An 8,395-nucleotide genomic window follows, 5' to 3' on the forward strand; every position below is an offset into this window, starting at 1 on the left:
GGCTCTGATGTCAGTGGGGGAGGAGCCTGCGGGGGAGGGACGCGGGACGGCGAGGCCCCGCTGCGCTCCCGGGCTGGGGAAGGGGCGCGGCGGTCGAGGGGGAAGCCCCCTTAGTCCAGGTTAGATCCTCTTCTCGATGCTTCCCTCCCTTCCTCTCCGTAGGGCCCCCATTTCACAGAGGGGACAACTGAGGCCCCGAGAGATGAAGGGTTCAAAATCAGCAGTTGGTCAGAGGCAAAATTGCATTCGAATCCAGGTCTGTGTGATGCCAGAGTGGCCAGTTCCACCCTGTCGCCTTGTGGAGTTTCAGGCAAGTCCTGGGAGCTCCCTTGGGGATCTTGGGTCCTGTCTCCCCTTCCCTCACACCGTCCCCCTTGCCCCAAGTGCCCAGAAGGGAATTAGGCCCTCAAAAGGGCTAAGGAGACTGATGCAGGGGTGGGTGGGGCGGGGTGGCTGGAGGCGTGGAGAAAGGGGAAAGCAAGAGTAGGCAGTGAAGAGAATAGAGACAGTCGTAGGGTGGGGGCCCCAGGTGACAGGCGGGAAAACAGACTTGGGGTCCCTCCGGGAGGCGGGAGGCCGAGGTTTACATCCCGTTCCCTGCACCTGCCCCTTAAAATGGGTGTGGTGCCCTGCGGGACTGGCACCGGGAGGGGAAGGGAGGAGGGGGGTTAAATCTGGATCCCGGAGGACGCAAGCCAAAGAAGACCAAAGTGCCACGTGACTGGCCGGGTGCCAGAGGCTGATGGCTGGGTGCCAGGTTCCGAGTGGGGGATGGAGCACAAACTGCTCCTGGGACGGCGGGCGGGGGGCCAAGGAACCTGACCAAGGTCTCTTGCGCAATGCTTTCCTTGGAAAGAAATTCGGCGCCGGGGGAGGGAGGGAGCAACTCAAAGGAAGTGTGGGCGGGGCCGGACGGGGCGAGTCGGAGGAGGTGCGTGCTTCGTCCCCCACCCCTCCCCCATCACCTCCCACTGCCCCCAAGTTCTGCATTTTCCAGCGAGACTTGGGGAGAGGACAAGCCTGACCCCAACACAAATTCAACTGGCTTTTACTTCTCTTTTCCCTGGGACTGGATCACGGGTGGTCGATGTGTTATGCCCATTTTATAGATGAGAGAGGATGATGGCTGAGGTTCCTAGAAAGGCTTTAAAGACTGACTTATCCGGGGGCCCCTGGGTGGCTCAGTCCGGATAAGTGTCTGACTCTTGATTAATGCTCAGATCATGATCTCACAGTTAATGAGATCAATCCCCAGTCAACCGGGATTGGGATCACATTGATTAATGTGATCAATCCCCAGTCAGTTGGGATTCTCTCTCTCCCTCTCTCTCTATGCCCCTCTGCCTCTCTCTCTCTCAAAACAAATAACAACAACAAAAAAGGACTTAACTCATCTAAGGCACACTCCACCTCTCTGAGCCTCAGTTTTTTCATCTGGAATATGGGAATATGGTGACCAACTCAGAATTCTATGAGATAATGAATGTGAAATGCCTGGAGCGCCATACGGGTTCAGATGTGAAAGCTGGACTTAGTGTAAACTAAAGCTCAGAGAAGGGACCTGATTGTCCAGGGGCAGGGGACGAAAGGGCAATTGGATTCTCCTGAATCTCTGTATCTCAGACTTCCTAGTCCGTGGGAAAACCCATCTCCTACCCAAGGCTGAGCCTCTTCTCTCCCCTACCCCCACAGTACACCCATTCGTCTAGAATTATTCCACTACAAATTTCTGTTTATCTCAGTGACAACATTCCTGAGGTGATAAGGTGGCCTCTGTCCTTCCGAGACGTACACCTTTCATGCGCTGTTTCACATGTTGCCTGCTGTTGAGCATGTCTGAGGGCACTTACGCTTTCCTTTTTTAACAAATGCATTCTCTGTCTTTAAAAAACAAACTATGCCTACTAAAAAAATAATTACATAAGGTACTAAAAACACACAAAGACCATCCTTGTCACTGATCAGATTCCTTCCCTTGCCGAGTAACAATCCTAACCTATAAGCCAGCTTCACCAAAGAGGGGCTTGTGGCTCACAGTAGCTGACTTCGAGATTGAAGGGAAAACACCATGGATCAGGGTCTTGGTGACTGAAACTGGAGACACGGGACTCATAGGATTTTCTCTTGTATCTCTCCTCGTCTTGATTTCTCTGCACGTTGGCTTCCCTTCCTCTGCCGAGCGAGCTCTCTACCTGGCAGGAAACGTGGTGTGAGGTAGCCGCAGCTTTCCGATGCCACCCAGCTGAGATCTCCACCCAGTTTTCATATATCAGTCTCAGGGAAGGACTCTGATGAATTCTTTTTTTTTTTTTAATTTTTTTAATGTTTTTTAAAATTTATTTCTAGGAGAGAGAGAGAGAGAGAGAGACAGCGCGAGCAGGGGAGGGTCAGAGAGAGAGGGAGTCACAGACTGAAACAGGCTCCAGGCTCTGAGCCGGCAGTCAGCACAGAGCCCGACGCGGGGCTCGAACCCACGAACCGCGAGATCATGACCTAAGCGAAACTCGGATGCTTAACCGACTAAGCCACCCAGGCGCCCCAGGACTCTGATGAATTCTGCTAGAGTAACATGGCTACCCCTTGGCCCCAGACAAACTATTGCCAGGGAAATGAAGTGCTGCTCTATGGGGCAGATGTACTGTCATGGGCAGCCACACCAGAGTCAAGGGATGAAGAAGCGTATCTTGCTGAAAGGAAATGCAGGTGCTGGGCACGCATGAATAACACATCTATCCCAGGCCTGCTCCCGTCAATCAGAAATGACTAGTATCGGTATTTTTGGGTACGTATTCCTCCAGACTTTGGGGGAGGCAGAGATCTATATACACATTTCCTCCTACAGCCCCCACCCCCAATGAGCATATTTCATGGTACTAAAACAAAAGTCAGGGACAGTCAAATAGATGAAGGAAAAAAGGAAATACTCCTCTTCTCTCCTTTGTTATTAAAAAAGATGACCAGACAGCTTAGACATGTCCGTCAGTTCTCACACACAGAAAATAAGCCATCGGAGGGGCCATTTTCTCTAATCTTAATTCTAAGAATTAAGAATTCTTAATTAGGAATTAAGAATTCCTATGGAAAAGATGTACAGGGTTCTTTGCAAAACAGAAAAACGTTCTTTTTTTTTTTTAAAGACTGTTTTCTTTTTTTAATGCTTATTTATTTATTTTGAGAGAGAGAGTGAGGACAAGCACGTGAGTGGGGAAGGGGAAGAGAGAGAATCCCAAACAGGCTCCATGTGCCAGCACAGAACCAAATGCAGGGCTCCATCCACGAACCAGGAGATCACAACCTGAGCTGAAATCAAGAGGCAGAGGTAACTGAGATACCCAGCCGCCCTCAGAAAAACATTCTCTAACATCTGTTGCTGGAAACAAACAAACAAAAGCCTACTCGACTCCAAAATCATACCCAGCATTAAAAGGCAAACTTCAGACTGAGGAAATATTTTATAGACAACGGGTTAGTATTTCCATTTTGTGAAGAACACTGAACATTGATAACAAACAGACCCCGTGACTGGTCGGTGGAGACAGATAAGACACAATAAACATGGGACATTTTCTACCTCACAAGTAATCGAAGCAGTGCAAAGTAAAAGGCCATTTATAGCCTTTCAATTTTGAAGTTTAAAAAACTAGTGACACCGAAATTGTCAGTGTAAGCAATGGATACTTCCACATCTCTGGTGGGAAAATGACTTGCTAAAATCTTCTGGAAAGCCATTTGGCAATATGCATCAAAGGCTTAAATAAGGTCCAGGCCTTTTGACCCAGGCATGCCTCTTCTGGGAATTAATTTCAGGGAAATAGTCCTAAATTAGGACAAAGCCATATGCTCCAAAATCCTTGAAGAAATATTTTTCTAACAGCGAAATTTAGAAGAAATCACCAAGAAGGGAACAGTTAAAAAACATAAGGTGCGCCTATGGGATGTAATCTTTCACGGTTCGTAAATGGATGGTATTGCAACTTACTTAATAAAAAGACCGAGGCACCTGGCTGGTCAGTCAGCAGAGTGTGCGACTCCTGATCTCAGGGTCGTGAGTTTAAGCTCTATGTTGGGCATGGAGCCTACTTTAAAAAATGAAATAAAAGGATGAAAATGCTTGTAATGTCAAGCAGGTATGCAGTTTGGGAACTTCAGTGTGAAATGCAAAATACATGTAATTCATAGCAGAGAGTGGGGCCATAAATGTTAACAATGGTCAAAAAATCATCTGATTTTGTTTTGTTCCTTTTACATGTCTGTATTCTCCAAACTTTGTTTTGTTCTCTCTACATGTCTGTATTCTCCAAACTTTGTTGAGTAATATTAACTTTTTAAAAAAGTTTATTTATTTATTTTGAGGGGGGGAAGGGGCAGAGAGAGAGAAAGAGAGAGAGAGAGAGAGAGAGAGAGAGAATCTCAAGCAGGCTCCATGCTGCCAGTGTGGGGACTCAATACTCATGAACCATGAGATCATGACCTGAGCCACAATCAAGAGTCAGACACTTAACTGACTGAGCCACCCAGGTGCCCTGAGTAATATTAACTTTATAATAAAAAAGTCACTTTTTAAAAAAAGTATGCCAGGAGATGGTGGGTGTATACTAACTTGGTGTTCAATTTTTCAAATTTTATTTAAAAAAGAACAAATGGGTGCCTAGATGGCTCAGTTGGTTAAGTGTCTGATTGCTGATTTTGGCTTAGGTCATGATCTCATGGTTTGTGGGATTGAGTCCCCTGTAGGACTCTGCACTATCAGCGCAGAACCTGTTTGGGATTCTCTCTCTCTCCTTCTCTCTCTGTCCCTCCCCTGCTGCACTCCCTCTCTTTCAAAAATAAACTTTTTTAAAAAAGATAAAAGATAAAAAAAATAGCAACAAAAAAATAGAATGGATTTAAATGTCATGTCCATCAACGTTTCTTTCTCCTACTATTGAAACAGTGATGGCACATTATCAAAAGTTTTGGGATCAAACAGACCAGAGTTCAAACTCTGTCTCTAACCCTTCCCAGCTGTGGGATCTTGGACAAATCATTTCACGGCTCTGAGCCTCAATTTCTTCATTTCTAACATGGCATAATCATACTGATAAGTATACCTACTTTGTAGGGTTATTTTGATTTTTTTAAATGTTTTATTTATTTCCTGAGAGAGACAGCATGAGAAGGGGAGGGTCAGAGGGAGAAGGAGATACAGAATCTGAAACAGGCTCCAGGCTCTGAGCTGAGCTGTCAGCACAGAGCCCAACGCGAGGCTCGAACCCACGAACCGTGAGATCATGACCTGAGCCAAAGTCGGACGCTTAACCGACTGAGCCACCCAGGCGCCCCTGTAGAGTTATTTTGAGAATGAGACAAAAAGTTACTTTCAGCCAGCGGGCTAGTTTCCTCATTGTCACTTGCATCCCCAGAAAGCACCTGGTGCATTATAGATGTCAGTAAGAAATGAGACAGAAAGGGCACCTGGGTGGCTCAGTCGGTTAAGCGTCCGACTTCGNAAAGAAATGAGACAGAAAGAGAGGAGGTTTTTTTCTCCTTTTATAGCTATCGACTACCCTGGGACAGAAGCTTCTAAATATTATTTTTCCTTCCAGTCTTGAAGCCCCACAGTCAAGCTCCCAATTTGGGGGTTCCTTTCTGCCTTCATGGTGCCTGTCCCTATTTTCTCATCCAGTCAGGAGTAGCCCATCTCAGGAGGCTCAGAATCCCTCGAATATTTACCAGATCTGACTGATCTGTCTTGGCTAACACAGGCATATTGTGGGGCAATGATTCTCGTGCCTTTCTTTGATAGTCTATAATTTTTTAAGTTTATTTATTTATTTTGAGAGGGGGAGGCAGAGAGGAGAGAGAGAGAGAGCAAGAATCCCAAGCAGGCTGTGCACCAGCAGTGCAGATCCTGATTTGGGGATCAGGCTCACGAACCACAAGATCATGACCTGAGCCAAAGTTGGATGCTTAACCAACTGAGCCACCCAGGCGCCCCTCAATCTAGAATTTTGTATGTGGTGGTGCTGCCGGGTCCAGAGAGGGACACTTAGAATAGGGCCCTAGAGTCGCTTACAAAACTGGTTCCCCATCAGCTATCTGATCTGGCCCTTCCCCTTTCTGTATCCTGGTTTCCTTCTCTGTAAAACGGGGTAATGGCCTTACCTGCTTTGACTAGAGTTGTTGAGAGGAGCAAATGCGAGAAGTCACGTATCTTGCAGAGGTATCTTCCCAGAGCTGTCATGTAACAATATGGCCTGACCTTTCATCAGAGGTGTGATAAGAAATCACCACATGGTCAAACTTATGGAGAATATTATGAATATATGACTCCAGTGGAGAAATTTCCCCAGCATGAGAAATTATGGATTTTTCTGCCAGGAAAATTGGGAGATGCTCTTTCCTCTGTTATCAAAGGAAGAGACTGATTCATCTTAACGTGGTTTTTGTCTTGGCTTCCAGGAAGCTAAATCTGATGCTTAATGATAGCAGCTCTATTAAAACTGATGAGCTTAATTTTATATTTGGTATTTCATGAAACTCATTGTACACATCCTCAATTATAAGCTTCTTCAAATTCTTTTGAGGGAGGAAGGGAGGGAGGGAGGAAAGAAGGGTAGGAAAGAAAAAAAAGAGGAGCACCCGGGTGGCTCAGTCGGTTAAGCGTCTCACTTCGGCTCAGGTCATGATCTCACAGTTTGTGAGTTTGAGCCCCGCATCGGGCTCTGTGCTGACAGCTCAGAGCCTGGAGATTCTGTGTCTCCTTCTCTCTCTCTGCCCTCCCCTACTTGTGCTCTGTCTCTGTCTCTCAAAAAAATGAATAAACGTTTAGAAAATTAAAAAAAAGAAAAGAAAAGAAGAAAGAAAGAAAGGGAGAGAAAAGAAAAGGAGGAGGGGTACTTGGGTGGGACAGTAGGTTAAGCTTCTTGACTCTTGGTCTCTGCTCAGGTCATGATCTCAGGTCATGGGTTCGAGACCTAATGTCAGGCTCCGTGCTGACAGTGCGGCACCTGGTTGAGATTCTCTCTTTTTCTCTTTCTCTCTCTCTTTCTCTCTCTCTCCCCCTCCCCCCACTCTCTCTGCCTCTCTCCCATTCATGTGGATGCACTCTCTCTCTTTCTCTCTCTTAAAATACATAAACTTTAAAAAGAAAGGGAGGAAAAAAGGGAAGGAGTCAGGTATACTTTTTTTGAGAGACACAGAGAGAGTGTGTGTGTGTGTGTGCGTGCACACGTGTGCCCGCACACCACTTGTGTGAGGAGGGGGAAGGGCAGAGGGAGAGGAAACTTAAGAATCCTTTTTTTTTTTTNTAAGCCACCCAGGCGCCCAGGAAACTTAAGAATCTTAAGCAGGCTCCACACCCAGTGAGGAACGCAACCCAGGGCTAGACGCAGGGCCTGATCTCATGACCCTGAGAGCTGAAATCAAGAGTTAAGATGCTTACCCAACTGATCCACCTAGGTGCCCCAAGGTATACTTTGAAAAGAGTACTTGGCCCACTGTAGCAGCTAAAATATAAGTTTTGGTTTCTCTAATAGGCACGCAGAATAGCTGTGACTTAAATAAAATGGCAGTATATAGCAATCTGGTCATAAGTAGCCCCAGGCTGGTATGAATCAAGGTGAGAGGGATCCTGGCTTCTTATCTTGCTGCTCCAGAGTTCTCACGGTGTTGTCTTTGACCACATGTTTCAAGATGGCTTGCCACCATGTCTCATCCCAGCCAGGGACAAATGGGAACATGGAGGGCACGCCCCTTGGGACTCATGACCTCATAGTTTCGCACATCTCTTCCATTCACCTCCTATTGGCCAAAAGCTAGTCACGGGATCACATTCTAACTGCAAGAGAAGCTGGGATATTTGGCCTTTGAGGCTTATGTCCCACTAAAAATCAGGAGTCCTATTAACTATAGAAGAATAGATTAAAAAAATTTTTTTTGATGTTTTATTTATTTCTAGGAGAGAGAGAGAGAGAGACAGTGTGAGCAGGGGAGGGTCAGAGAGAGAGAGGGAGTGACAGACTCTGAAACAGCCTCCAGGCTCTGAGCTGGCAGTCAGCACAGAGCCCGACGCGGGGCTTGAACCCACGAACCGCGAGATCATGACCTAAGCGAAAGTCGGACGCTTAACCGACTAAGCCACCCAGGCGACCCTAGAATAATAGATTTTAAAGGCTATTTACCAGCTTCTGTGGCATCCACCATCTCAGATGTATTTTTTTTTTAATTTTTAATGTTTATTTAATTTTGACAGAGACAGTGTGAGCAGGGGAGGGTCAGAGAGAGAGGGAGACACAGAATCTGCAACAGGCTCCAGGCTCTGAGCTGGCTGTCAGCACAGAGCCCAATGCGGGGCTCGAACCCACAAACCGTGAGATCATGACCTGAGCCTAAATCGGACGCTTAACCGACTGAG

At 46.6% G+C, this 8,395-nt stretch overlaps 1 protein-coding gene across 1 annotated transcript in view; it reads right to left on the reverse strand.

The window, feature by feature from the left end:
* Nucleotides 1–8,395, reverse strand: part of CAMK1 (calcium/calmodulin dependent protein kinase I) — a 19,803-nt gene that overhangs the window by 10,446 nt on the left and 962 nt on the right. The gene's annotated exons all lie outside the window — the stretch shown is intronic.

Source organism: Crocuta crocuta, unplaced genomic scaffold, assembly GCF_008692635.1.
Source record: "Crocuta crocuta isolate KB4526 unplaced genomic scaffold, BGI_CrCroc_1.0 scaffold69, whole genome shotgun sequence".
Lineage (NCBI taxonomy): Eukaryota > Metazoa > Chordata > Mammalia > Carnivora > Hyaenidae > Crocuta > Crocuta crocuta.